Source organism: Vairimorpha necatrix, chromosome 4 (genome assembly GCF_036630325.1).
Source record: "Vairimorpha necatrix chromosome 4, complete sequence".
Lineage (NCBI taxonomy): Eukaryota > Fungi > Microsporidia > Nosematidae > Vairimorpha > Vairimorpha necatrix.
This window is the reverse complement of record NC_088819.1, coordinates 828,064-842,923: the sequence shown is the minus strand read 5'-3', so window position 1 is coordinate 842,923 and position 14,860 is coordinate 828,064. Positions and strand designations below refer to the sequence as shown.

Below are 14,860 nucleotides of genomic sequence, written 5' to 3'. Positions count from 1 at the left end.
AGAGTGAAAGATATATTGAGAACATGTGGAACATGTTTAAAATTTAAAAGGAATAGACCGTTCAAACAATATCCAACAAATGTAGAAGGAACATTCATGGAAGTTGGGATCGACTGCATCGGTCCACTGCCAAAGTCGAAATCAGGACACAAATTCATTGTTCTCGCAACCGACTACTTTACTAAATGGGTTGAGGGTAAAGTTCTAAAAAAGAAATCGGCAGAAGAGATAGCAAGATTTCTAGTGGAAGACGTATTCTCAAGACATGGGACGGTCAAAACGATCAGGAGTGATCAGGGATTAGAGTTCACAAATAAACTAGTGAACTCAGTAGCATCGTTATGGGGAAGTAGATTTAAACATTCATCTCCATACCACCCACAAGCTAATGGTCTTGCAGAGAGAACAAACAAGACCATGATAGAAAAAATATCAAAAGCCATGGTAGATCATGAACAGAATTGGGATAGAGTATTCCCGTATGTGTTAATGCAATATAGGATTGGTATAGTGGAACGCTTTAATGCGTCACCCTTTATGTTACTATACGGCAGAGAGCCTTTAGTTCCAAGCAATTTAATTGAGATACCATCAGACTTTGATTTATATTTTGTTGATCCAATTGAATATGTAAGACAGAAAAGAGAGAAAATAAATATTATTAAAGAAAGAATAATGGAAGTAGAAGATAAGAAAAAGGCTAAGTCTAACGAACGAAACTTATATAAAGCAGACCCCAATGACTTAGACATAGGAGATACAGTTCTTTTAAAGAAACACGCACTATTGAAGAGAAAATTCGAATCACCATACGAAGATGAAGAGTTCGAAATTATCACTAAGAAAGGCAAAGGTGCTTATCAAATAAGAAGTTGTAATGGAGGGAAAACATTTGATATTAATCGAAAAGATTTAGTTGCTGTAACCGAAACTGAAAAGACGATATCTTATTTGATGAAGGGGAGAGTGTGGACGGCGGATAGTCCGGACCAATCAGATTGTCTTCTTGACATCTGAAACATGATAATTCTGAAACAACGTTTCAGAATTAAATATAAATACGTCCTCGAATTTATGAGGATGGGCAATAATAAAAAGAATACTCTAAAACCTCATATTTCGGCTAACGTCAACAGTTTACAACTACAATTTGGCCAAACATAGTGCGACAAAGCAGGTCCCGTTTAATTTATTCTTAAGAATACCAGGATTCAATTCTGTCTATACGCAAGATGAGAACGAGTCTTCAGATGATAGCTTAAAAGAAATTGAAATGATACTCAAGACAAAAAATAAAAGAGATTTGTCGAATAGTGTTTTTAATGAGCAAACTGAAACTGGTTCAGTTGATCCAAATTACCTTGCAAGAATGGATCGTCATTCATTAGTTCATATCTCAAAATATACTTTTGAAATTGGTGACAAAGTCATTGTAGCTAAAGACTTTGATAATAATATAAAAACAAAAAAACTAAAATTATCTTCATTTTTTTCTAAAGAAGTTAAGATTATAGAAATTCTCTCAAACAACAGAGTGAAATGTGAAACTGAAGAAGGAACTCAAATTTTCCCTATGTCGAGGCTTAAAAAACTTTAATTAAAATTGAATTTTAAAATTTTTTTGTGTTCTTTTTATTTCTTATTTTTTTTATGTTTTTTTTTTTGGGGGGGGTCAACGCTTGCACGGGGTCAACGCTCGCGCGCCACATTTATTACCTTATTCAACTCAATCCTTTTTAATTTGGTCTTACTTTCCCTTATAAAATTGAATTTATATTTTTTTATTACTGATTATTTCTATGTTGATAATATTTTGGATCATACTTGGTGCATTCTTCGGTCGTGTGATTACACCAGCGATGTAATTTGCAAAATTTTCTCTCCTCATAATTCTTCTTAATGTTTTTATCTTGTTGGATATTCGTTGCAAATATCTTCTCATTCTTTCTTTTTCATTCGTTCATTTCTTTGCATTTCGTAGTTAATTTTTCTCGATTTCTAGTAAATATTCATAACACTCTTCATAATTTGTTATTTGTAGTTCTAAAATTTTTGTTTTATAAGTATATTTGCTTAAACCGTTAAAAAACACGGTCGCTATTTTTTTGTCATATTCCTTTTCAGTCATATCCGAAATTATTTTGTAAATGTTCATATATTTTTTATCTCTTTTTTATATTGTACTATCGATCTAAACTTAATTTGATAAATCCTTTTTAGTTTCTTAGCATATAGTCTTTCCTCTTCCTTGGGATCAAAGATGGAAGACAGATATGTTTTAATGTCTTTCCAAGAATTCTCCAATTCTTCCCTTTCGACTCTTTCATCTTTTATGAGTGTTTTTAGAACTTTAGATACTATCACTTTACTCCATTTGTTACTAGTTATAAGTTCTTCAAAATCTTTACACCACCTAATAATATCTATCTTTTCAATGTCTTCTATAATTACAATTTCCTGTTTGAGTCGTTTGTTTAATCCTTCGATATGAATTTCGAATGTCATTGTTTTGTATGTTTCGTTGTTTTTATTTGTAGTTTATATTGCTACTTTTGTGTCTATTGAATTCAATCTGACGTAGCCATGCAGGTAAAAATGCTCCAGCATGTTGTCGTGGTCGTTTAAACTATTTTTTTTTATTTACAATGTTTTGTCTTTGTTTTCTCATATTCATCGTTAGTCTGTATTTTTTTAGGTATGGGTAAAAGCAAAACTTATATTTATAATTTTCTTTGTTTGTTTGTAAACAATTCGTTCAGATCAAACAATCAAAGAACCAAAAAAAATAAATTACTTGTGGGATACCACAAATTAATTTTTCTTATGTGTAAATCGACGTCAAATTGTCATCTATCACCATATAGATATCAAGTTTCTTGTTTATTTGTTTGGGTCAACAAATGAACAAAACAAATGTGTATTAGACAAAATAATTTTATATCTGAGAATTAGATAATAGATCATTTAATTATTAGAATAATCATAATTTAAGATAAATATATAAGTGTGTTCATGTATAATACTGTAGTATCATGTAGATTCAACTCTTTATAAAGCATCATTTAGAATCCATGTTTCTTTTATTACATTATTTACACAATTATAAATGTTGCTAATCTCAGATCACAATTTTGATCAGTGAATCAGTGATTAATCAATCATTTGCTGATTTATTAAAATAATTTTTTACCCTTGTAAAATTTTATTTCATCCAATCTGATATTATATCATTTATTAAGTATTTTTAAACAATTATAGTTTTCATATTTTATATTAAATAAAAGAATTTGTATTAAGAAATATATTTATTTCTAATATTTTCATAAATACTGATTAAAATCAAATATATTGATTTTTAATACACAACACCAGGTTGATTCTGCCTGACGTAGACGCTATTCCCTAAGATTAACCCATGCATGTTTTTGATATGGAAAAATGGACTGCTCAGTAATACTCACTTTATTTAATGTATTAAATTAGTATAACTGCGTTAAAGTGTAGCATAAGACATATACAGTAAGAGTGAGACCTATCAGCTAGTTGTTAAGGTAATGGCTTAACAAGGCAATGACGGGTAACGGTATTACTTTGTAATATTCCGGAGAAGGAGCCTGAGAGACGGCTACTAAGTCTAAGGATTGCAGCAGGGGCGAAACTTGACCTATGGATTTTATCTGAGGCAGTTATGGGAAGTAATATTCTATTGTTTCATATTGTAAAAGTATATGAGGTGATTAATTGGAGGGCAAATCAAGTGCCAGCAGCCGCGGTAATACTTGTTCCAAGAGTGTGTATGATGATTGATGCAGTTAAAAAGTCCGTAGTTTATATTTAAGAAGCAATATGAGGTGTACTGTATAGTTGGGAGAGAGATGAAATGTGACGACCCTGACTGGACGAACAGAAGCGAAAGCTGTACACTTGTATGTATTTTTTGAACAAGGACGTAAGCTGGAGGAGCAAAGATGATTAGATACCATTGTAGTTCCAGCAGTAAACTATGCCGACGATGTGATATGATATTAATTGTATTAGATGATAGAAATTTGAGTTTTTTGGCTCTGGGGATAGTATGATCGCAAGATTGAAAATTAAAGAAATTGACGGAAGAATACCACAAGGAGTGGATTGTGCGGCTTAATTTGACTCAACGCGAGGTAACTTACCAATATTTTATTATTCAGAGAAGATTTTTAATCTGAGAATGATAATAGTGGTGCATGGCCGTTTTCAATGGATGCTGTGAAGTTTTGATTAATTTCAACAAGACGTGAGACCCTTTTATTAATAGACAGACACAATCAGTGTAGGAAGGAAAGGATTAAAACAGGTCCGTTATGCCCTCAGACATTTTGGGCTGCACGCGCAATACAATAGATATATAATCTTTATGGGATAATATTTTGTAAGAGATATTTGAACTTGGAATTGCTAGTAAATTTTATTAAATAAGTAGAATTGAATGTGTCCCTGTTCTTTGTACACACCGCCCGTCGCTATCTAAGATGATATGTGTTGTGAAATTAGTGAAAACTACTTGAACAATATGTATTAGATCTGATATAAGTCGTAACATGGTTGCTGTTGGAGAACCATTAGCAGGATCATAATAAGTTAAATTTAAATTAATTTTAATTATTAAATTTGCCCACACATGGGATCAATAGGATACCATAACGATGAAGGTCGTAATAGAATACGAAAGTATATTATTTACCTAATTAATATATTTATAATGTATTGATAACCCTTTGAACTTAAGCATATCATTAAAAGGAGGAAAAGAAACTAACTAGGATTTCTTTAGTAGCAGCGAGTGAACAAGAAATAACCCTCCATTGTAATCCTTAATTGGAGTTGTAAATGGTTTATTCTATTAATTATATTTATAGAGAATATTATATTCGTTATTAATAGAATAAAATAATGTACTTGAGTAGAGCTGCTTGGTAGTGCAGTTTGAATAAAGGTAGAATGAAATATCTAAGGTTAAATATAATGGTATACCGATAGAAAATAAGTACTGCGAAGGAACTTGTGAAAATGTGTGGAGTTTAGCCTTATTTTTAAGGACCCGTCTTGAAACACGGACCAAGGAGATTATAATTATAGCAAGATAAAAATTAAATTTTTTAATCTTTATTAACTTGATTAGTTATAATTATAAGACCCGAAACACAGTGAACTATACATGTTCTGGTTGAAGATAAGCAACAGTTTATTGGAGGACCATAATCATTCTGACGTGCAAATCGATGATTTAAGATGTGTATAGTGGCGAAAGACCAATCGAACTGTGTGGTAGCTGGTTCACAGCGAAATGTCTCTCAGGACAGCAGTTATTATTATATAGGACATAGATGTAGGACACTGTTATAGTTTTTTAACTATGAGAAATCTTTAATTCTATGGAATTATATAAATTAAATTTATATAATGAATCTATTGTATAACTAGTGGGCACATGATTGTAAGAATGATGTGCAAAAAGGGATGAACCTTATGAAACATTAAATATTCTAAATAGTAGATATTATACCATAAATATGATGAATACATTGAGACAGTAGGGCGGTTGTTATGGAAGTAGAAATCCGCTAAGAAACGTGTTACAACGTACCTACCGAATGTATTATTGTATAAAATGGAAGAAGATTACTACTTTTATGAGATGTTTCTAATAAATATTTAGGTAGCTGTGCAATTTGTTTGTATTGAAGTATATATGTGAGTATATATAGAAGAAACAAATGAGCCGATCTTGGAGGCAGTAACAATATATTTGTATAGATATAGACTAGGGTTTTCAATTATTATTGAAGTGAATCGGTGTTATTTATAAAAACAAAAAAGATTAATAATTCTTTATTAAATTATTATAAGGTAACTTGATAATGACAGTATATTTCAATAAATTTAAGATAAATGAATTAAATTTAATTTTAACTATGGATTGTCATGATAAGAAATAGTTAATTATATATACTTGATAAAAATAAAATAATTTTAACCGTACCTATACCGCATCAGGTGTCTTTGTATCATAACAAATATTTTAAATTAAAGTAAGTAAGGGAATTCGGCAAATTAGATCTGTAACTTTGGGATAAAGATTGGCTCTAGCATGCTAGAACTTTTACTATGTAAGGAATCTGACTGTTTATTAAAAACATAGCTTTTTGTATTTACAAGAAGTGAATTCTGCCCAGTGCATTTATTGTTAAAGTTGTGTAAGCGAATGTAAACGGCGGGAGTAACTATGACTCTCTTAAGGTAGCCAAATGCCTCGTCATTTAATTGGTGACGCGCATGAATGGAGCAACGAGATTCCTACTGTCCCTACTTACAATTTTGTGAAACCACGAGACAAGGGAACGGGCTTGTTATTTATCAGCGGGGAAAGAAGACCCTGTTGAGCTTGACTTTAGTATGTTTTAATAAATATTCGGTATATTGTAGAGAGGTGGGAGAAGTATTGTGAAACCACTAGTATGTTTGAATATTTATTTATTAGAATATATGGGGAGTTTGGCTGGGGCGGTACAGCTGTTAAAAAGTAACACAGCTGTCCTAAGGTAGATGAATGATGGATGGTAACCATCAGTTTATTATAAGGGAATAAATCTGCTTTACTTTATGCATATGACTGTATTTAGTAGGGAAACCTTGGCCTAGCGATCCCAATTACATTCATTATGTATTGGGTGATTGAAAAGTTACCACAGGGATAACTGGCTTGTAGCAGGCAAGCGATCATAGCGACTCTGCTTTTTGATTCTTCGATGTCGTCTCTTCTGATCATCGTAGTGTATATGTTACGAAGTGTTGGATTGTTCACCCGGTAATGAGGAACGTGAGATGGGTTTAGACCGTCGTGAGACAGGTTAGTTTTACCCTACTGTAAGTATTTTTGAGTGAACTTTGATAGTACGAGAGGAACTCTAAGTGATGACCACTGGTAGTGCGATTAACTATTAAGTTATGTTGCTTAGCTACGTCGTTTCGATTAAGGCTGAAAGCCTCTTAAGCCTGAAGCGTAGCTCAAAGATACATTTAGGAGAATACTACTCTTTTAAGCAGAACTGTAAGAATGAAGGTGTATGCCGACATTTTGAGGTTACTGCTTTTTTTGTATGTATAGTAGGTGTTGTATACAAATAAGAGAGCGTATACGTCGTGGAGGGTGGGACCGAAACCCTCCACAAGAGAGCGTCCACGTCGCGGAGGGCGGGACCGATGTTTTTTAACTAGGTGCAAATTTCTATTTTGACCTGGGAGAGGTTGGGCATGATACTGATGCTGTATTGTTCCGCTGAACTGAGTCGTGTTCTTAAATGGTGTATTGAGCCAGGCGCTTTCGTTTTTCATCAGGTCCGCGAAATATGTAGTCAGAGATGACTAAGGATCTGTTACCTACGGGAACAAATTTTTCTCCTACAAGCGAGGCCGTTGAGGTATGCTGGCGTGTAAACGCAATTATTGATGTTTTTCTTTATTGGTGGAGTTTTTGGTGGCTTTTCTTCGTTTTGCTGATTCTGTCTTTTTACAATAAATAATTTTATTTTAATTTTATTTTATTTTTTTTTAGTCAGAAATGACTAAGGATCTGTTACTTACGGGAACAAATTTTTCTCCTACAAGCAAGGTCGTTGAGGTATGCTGGCGTGTAAACGCAATTATTGATGTTTTTCTGGTTGGTGGAGTTTTTGGTGGCTTGGTGGCTTTTCTTCGTTTTGCTGATTCTGTCTTTTTACAATAAACATTTTTATTTTTTATTTTATCTCATATTTTGAATTAATAAAAAATGCAGGCATATGTGTATATGTCTATTAAACTAAATTTTAAATAAATAACACAGATAGATACAGAGCATTTTAATAGAAACAGATGTTAATATTGTCTTTAAGTGTATAACATAAAGTGAAGATTGAATAAAATGAAATAAGAAGCAACAAAGTATTTTATCTGTAAAATAGCTTTAGTTTAGTGGTCAGAGGCGGAGCTCGCCATTGACGTGTCAGGTTCGAATACATGTGGCTTTAAGGGGTTTAATATGATGCAGTTGGAACAGTCGGGATTTAGAAAATGTACACGACAACAATTAATTTATTTAATGAAATCAAATGCTTATAGCAATAAGGAAATAATAATCATGTGTTGAAACAATCTTACGACCAAAAACAACATTACGCTTGTGATAAAGTATCAATACATAAAAATATCTGCAACGCATGGTCTAGTTTGGACTATGTCAGGTGCATCTAAAATGTGTTTCCAAAGTAAGCCTAAAAATTTAACGAAGTGGAGTAAAATCTTACCCCGAACCCCATTCTATCGTATTCTGTAACACGGGACCAAAAGTAGTAAAGACTAATGTTCAACGGAGCCCAATAAAATGCTGAGCTGGCAATGTGACGGAGTATAGGAGGCGTGTGCGGATACAGATAATTGTATACACCTTTAAGCTTAAAATGAAGGGTAAAGCAAGAGAAAGCAGGAGCGAGCTCAGTAGAGCAAAAAGTGACCACTTTGGTGGTCCAAACAACAATTTAGATATAGAAATGTATTTAAAACAACAAACTAAGCATGTATATGCTAATAAAAGTTTCCCAAGTGTTACTTTCAAAAATGATGGAGAAATGAAATATTTTCTCAAGAAAATAAAAATTCTCTCGGAAAGAATTAATAAAAATGATATTTTTGACACATCAAAAAAAGAAAACAATAAAGATCTTAGTGATCTTAAAAGATACATAGCTAGCACTACTGAATTATTACTGATTCAGCAGACATATCTGGAGCTCTTCCATGACAAGCTAGAAAAACAAAATATCAAATTAAAAAATTTGATTAAAAATAATCTGATGGATGACAGTAATCAATTTACAGAATCAACAAAAAATAAAATTGAGATGATGATTGAGAATCACTCAAAAGAATGTGTAGAACAAAAGGATAATAACTCCGATGTTCCAAATGATACCAGTAGCGAAACCCTTCAGTTAGCTACTGGAAACAATGATATTTCTAAATTAGAAATCATAAATGAAGATGTTTTAATTAATGTCAAAAATATCGTGTCTGCTGTCAAAGTAGAAGAAGAAGATCGATTGTCAGATGATGGCAAAAGAAAATGTATAGGTGTCTCAAATGCGTCTACAAATATTATAATTAATAAAAATATTAAAACAAAAGATGTTAAGCTAGACTTAGCTTTCATTAATAAAAAAGCAGTAGTTAGACATCTGTCAACTATCTCTGCTATTATAGCTGGTAAAAGAAAAGCTCCTAAGAATGGAGTCAAGCTTTTCCATATAAACGAAGACGGATGGACATCTGTCAAACACACATTCAAGCCTAAAGTCCAGATAGACTTGAAGAAAAACAGAAGTGGTAAAACCACAGATAAAACCAACTTTAATAGATTTAAATCACTTAAAGTAGAAACTAGTGGCAATGTAAAAGTGCCCAAAAAGATTAATCATGAAGCTGTAAAGAGAAAGAATATCATTCCTAAAAAAGATCATGAAAAGGAAAGATTACAAAATCAGAGAATAAATTTTACAAAAAAAACGAAGGACAGAAAAAATGAGAAATGTCAACAAAAAAGAGTTCCAGTTTTACCAAAGAAAAACTGGGCCAAAGAGCTATCTGAAGAAGCTCTTATGAAAATTATTAAGGATGGTAGAATTATTTCCAAGTGTAAGTTTAGGATAGCTCTTGTGTCTGGACTCGGATTGAAAGGGAAACCTCAATCTAGAGACGCTTGGGCAGCCTTAGCTGATGTGGAAAATAAAGATATACCACTTATAAAACAATTTAAAGATTCGGAAGTAGTACTTCTGATGATTAGAGAACACGTGGGCCAAAAGGTACTAAGCAAAATTAAAGAAAAGTTCGGAGGTTCTAATATCTGCGATGAAGTTAATTTCTTCACCGACTTTATGTCTTTAACAAAAACAACTGTTCTAGGAGAGCTGCAAAGACTCTCTGGAACGCATAAAAATTTTGTACCGCTTGTAAAAGCATGTTGGTACATAACTAAAGAATTAAATAAAGAAAACCCAAACTTTGACCTGGGAGAGGTCGGGCATGATACTGATGCTGTATTGTTCCGCTGAACTGAGTCGTGTTCTTAATTGGTGTATTGAGCCAGGCGTTTTCGTTTTTCATTAGACCCGTGAAAGTGGGTCTCTAGTCATATTATGACTAAGGATGTGTCCTATGGGAACAAACTTTTCTCCTACAAGCGAGGCCGTTAAGGTATGCTGGCGTGTAAACGCAATTATTGATGATTTTTTCTTTATTAGTGGAGTTTTTGGTGGCTTGGAGGCTTTTCTTCGTTTTGCTGATTCTGTCTTTTTTACAATAAACAATTTTATATTTTTTTTTTAAGAAAACCCAAACCATGGTTCTTTCATTATTTTAGAAAATATGATGGGTGAGCCTGCCCGAGAATCTAAGGACTTTAACAATGAATAAAGTATCTTTGTTAAAGTCCTGTTATTATAGGAAATTATTTTCCTATAACAAGAGTGATATTTTCAAATCTCTAAATAAAAAAACGCATAATCCAATTGGATTTACTCAGATTAAAAATACTTTCCAAACGACAACGAGATTGAATAGTCTCAAATATTTTTCTATTAGAAAGAATATGTGGTGGAAGAAAGTACAAGAACAATATTGTATTGTCAAGATACAAAGAATTCCTTATGGAGTGAAAGATCTCCTCAAAGACTTATGTAAGAAGAACTCTCTTTTGGAGAATTCCATCATTACAGCAAGAAAGTATAGACGAAGAGACACGTCTTTTACAAAAATAATAGTTGAAAAACTATACGCAAATTTATTGATTAAGACAGTTAAAGCTAAAGGCTTTAAAGTTTTAAATGATAATAGAAAAGAACTAGAGAAATCTAGTAAAGTAAATAAAAAGACCAAAGAGAACATAAAACTCTTAAGTCTAAACATTAATCATCTCTCTAATAAGAGAGAAGAACTTGAGTTTCTTCTTAAGAAGGAGAAACCAGAAATTATGTGTTTACAAGAAACTTGGAGACAATCTACAAGACCTTTAAAACTTGAAAAATACACTACAGTTGAAACACCTAGTGGTGGAAAAAATAAACCAGGATTAATAACTCTGGTTAGAAATAATGGAGCGATCAGATGTTCCAAAAAAGGAACCGACTCAAACATTCTGCAAACTGTAGTTGAGTTTAGTTCAGCAGGCAAATGGATTAAGTATTTAGTCTTAAATGTCTACATACCACAAAACAAGGATCTCAAAAGGGAGACCTTGGCTAGATTATTTTCTCTTTTAGAAAAAGAGAATTTCAGAAATAACTATAGTGAGATCATAGTGATGGGAGATATGAATATGCAGAGTTCTAGTCTCAAGAAAAAATTAAATGTAGTTGGTTTGCCAGTTACAATAAAATATAACAGCAACGATGGTACAAGGATCCTCAAAGATGGTAAAAGATCTAAGAGGAAAATTGATACCATCTTTCGACTAAAAAGTAATGATAATGAGAAGATCATTATATCCAAGTCTTGGGTATTAAGTGATCACTTAGTGCTCAAAAGAAGTATTAAACTTGCCGTTGATAAGATCTCCGATCAACTAGTTTATGATAAGAAAATGCTGGAAAATCCAAAAGTGATTAAAAAGCTAAAAAAGAAGTTGTGTAATCAACAATTAAACATGAATAATCTCCCCGAGATTATTCAGAAAGTTTGTACATCTTTGAAGATTTACAAAAAGAGAAGAGTCCATACTGGACTTACAATGAGATGGAGATATTTAAAAGTCTTCAAAGAAAAACGTCTAGCAGCAAGAGCTGTTATGAAAAATTACAATGAAATCAACTCAATTAGATTCGAATATCTCAAAAAGAGAGTAGACGAAACTAAAAAGTTGATTCGCAAAGATAGATCGAAACTTTGGGCTTTAAGAGGAATAAAGCTCTTTAAAAGTAACAGATCCCGAGAATTCTGGCAATGGCTGAAAAATAGAAGTGTTTCCATTCGTTTGGATCAAGTGGCTCTAATTGACCACAATAAGCTTCTTCAGACTTGCCGAGCAAAGAAGCTAGAAATAGCAAATAATTTTTACGCTGATTTGGCGTCAGAGAATGATATAGATGTCAATGTCTATGATAAAGTAGATCTTGTTGATCTTCCCCCAGAGATAACAGATGAAGAATTTCTATCCGCACTGAAGAAATGTGGAAATAACAAAGCTGCCGGTCCTGATGAGATTCCAACCGAGCTATACAAATACTTACTGACTAGAGCAGTAGAAGATAAATTCTTTAAATTCATGCTACATGAATTTAATAAATATATTTGTGGAAATAGTACTCCTGAATATTGGAGCATGGCAAACATGATTTGCCTTCACAAAAAAGGAGATGAGACAGATCTGAATAATTATAGGGGAATCTCCTTAATTAACACAATTAGTAAGATCTATCTCAAGATAATAAATGACAGGTTAACTCAATTTGTCGAAGAACAAGATATACTCTCTAGATACCAAGCAGGATTCCGAGCAGGTGAAGAGTGTATGAATCAGATTACATCTTTACTAGAAATAGTGAGAAGAAGAGAATTCAGAGGCTTGAACACAATAATGTGTTTCATTGACTTTGAAAAAGCTTATGATAATGTAAGTCATGACTTATTATTTGAAAAGCTTACAAAACTTAATATCCCATTGTATTTAATCAATACAATAAAGGATATTTATAAATATACCACCATGCGTGTGAAAATTGGTGGTGACACGTCAAGTGGTTATAGCTACAGAAAAGGAGTGAGACAAGGGTGCCCTTGTTCTCCAATGCTGTTCAATATATTCATCAATGATATTTTTGACGGCATAGAAGGAGTTTTGATCCCAAGATCAAATACGAGAGTTCCGGGACTGATGTTCGCAGATGATATTGTTGTCTTCGGAAACAACATTGATGATCTTAATAATAAGATCAATAGAATTTCAAAGTGGGCAGTTAATAACAGAATGAAGATTAACTGCACAAAAAGCGGAGTATTAGAATGGAATGCTCATTCTAACATACAAGAATTCCGAAGTTTATATTCTCTCAGTACAGACTTTGGTGTGATTGAAGAAGTCACTGAATACAGATATCTAGGTGTCTTAATTAAAAGAAACACGCTAGAAGAACACTTGGTTAAAGACGCAGCAATGCGTGGCAAGAAAGCCTTGGACGCCTTGATGCCCAAGTTGATGAATAGCAGCATCAATCTCTACTTCAAGGCGATCTTAATAAAATGTGTACTAGTACCCACACTAATGTATGGCAGTGAATTGTGGGGAATGTCAAGTACAAGAGCAGGTAAGATTAACAGGATCTTAAGAAAATCTATCAGAATGATATTCAAAAGAGTATTAGTTCCACTAGATAGAGTAATGGACGAGTTCAGTATCGAACGAATTCATATACAAGCAGCTTTGAGTAGATTCAGAGCATACAACAAGTGGAAACACAATAAGACAATCATATCGGATATAATCTCAATTAATCCGAAAGAAAGAAAAACTACCTGGTGTTCAAGAACACAAAGATGGTTAAAACGATTTGTTGGCAACGAATACGAATCAAGTGATAGTAGATTTATCACTACAAAAATAATTGATGTACTAAGAAGTCGAAGAACTCTAAATACTTCTTTAGCTGCATCAATAGCAAACCAATATGACATAAGAAATTCACAAATAAAATATGTCATGAACAAAATAAACAATAGAAAAATTAGAACATATACTAGATTGAGATGTAATCTAGTAAAGTGGTCCTCAGCAATAGCATATTCAAAAAGAATACCAATGAGTTATAGAAACAAATGCTTTTTGTGTGATGGACCACAAGAAAATTTAGAACACTTTCTGTTGGAGTGCGTCTGTTTTACTGACATTAGAACATCTTTTGAAAATAAACCGCCTCTACTGACTTGTTCAAAAACAAATATCCGAGAAAAAACCAAACAACTCCTTGGTAATAAAATCGGACTAAAAAATAACCCAGATAAGATAAAAGAACTTTGTTGGACTATAGAGTTCTTAGATAGAATGGTTGTCTCTAGAAGAATTATATTTGAAAAGAAACTTAAAGAGATAACAAAACAGGATAATTAATATGAATAATTAAAAACAATAAAATCTAGAAATGGAAGAAAGAGATGTTATTTTACTAACAAGAAAACTTATATTTAATTATATTTGACCTGGGAGAGGTCGGGCATGATACTGATGCTGTATTGTTCCGCTGAACTGAGTCGTGTTCTTAAATGGTGTATTGAGCCAGGCGTTTTCGTTTTTCATCAGACTCATGAAAGTGGGTCTCTAGTCATATTATGACTAAGGATGTATCCTATGGGAACAAACTTTTCTCCTACAAGCGAGGCCGTTAAGGTATGCTGGCGTGTAAACGCACTTATTGATGATTTTTTCTTTATTAGTGGAGTTTTTGGTGGCTTGGAGGCTTTTCTTCGTTTTGCTGATTCTGTCTTTTTTTTACAATAAACAATTTTATTTTATTTTTTTTACACCTTTAAGCTTGTAAGACAATGTCTTCATTCAAGTTATTAAAATATTTTCCTTTAAGTTTTTCACCGATAGGTCATTCAAGACGCGATTTGAGGCTTAAATGAATCATTCTCCTAAAGCCAAGTCTAATGGGTACGGCGGAGATTGCTACACCGACATTATATGGGATGTATAGTGAACAAAAATCAAACGTCACCGTTCTGAAAGGGTCACACTGAATAATTCTGGTCTTGGCATGGGTTATATCTACCTCTTACAAGCAAAGAAAAACATGAATTT

General features: G+C 32.7%; 2 non-coding genes across 2 annotated transcripts; both read left to right on the top strand.

The window, feature by feature from the left end:
- The first annotated feature begins 3,367 nt into the window (after nucleotides 1-3,367).
- Nucleotides 3,368-4,612, top strand: VNE69_04804. Its single transcript, XR_010573996.1, has one exon. It is a non-coding gene; the product is annotated as an 18S ribosomal RNA (ribosomal RNA).
- A 33-nt stretch (nucleotides 4,613-4,645) lies between these two features.
- VNE69_04803 lies at nucleotides 4,646-7,129 on the top strand. Its single transcript, XR_010573995.1, has one exon. It is a non-coding gene; the product is annotated as a 5.8S-23S ribosomal RNA (ribosomal RNA).
- The last annotated feature ends 7,731 nt before the right edge of the window (nucleotides 7,130-14,860 follow it).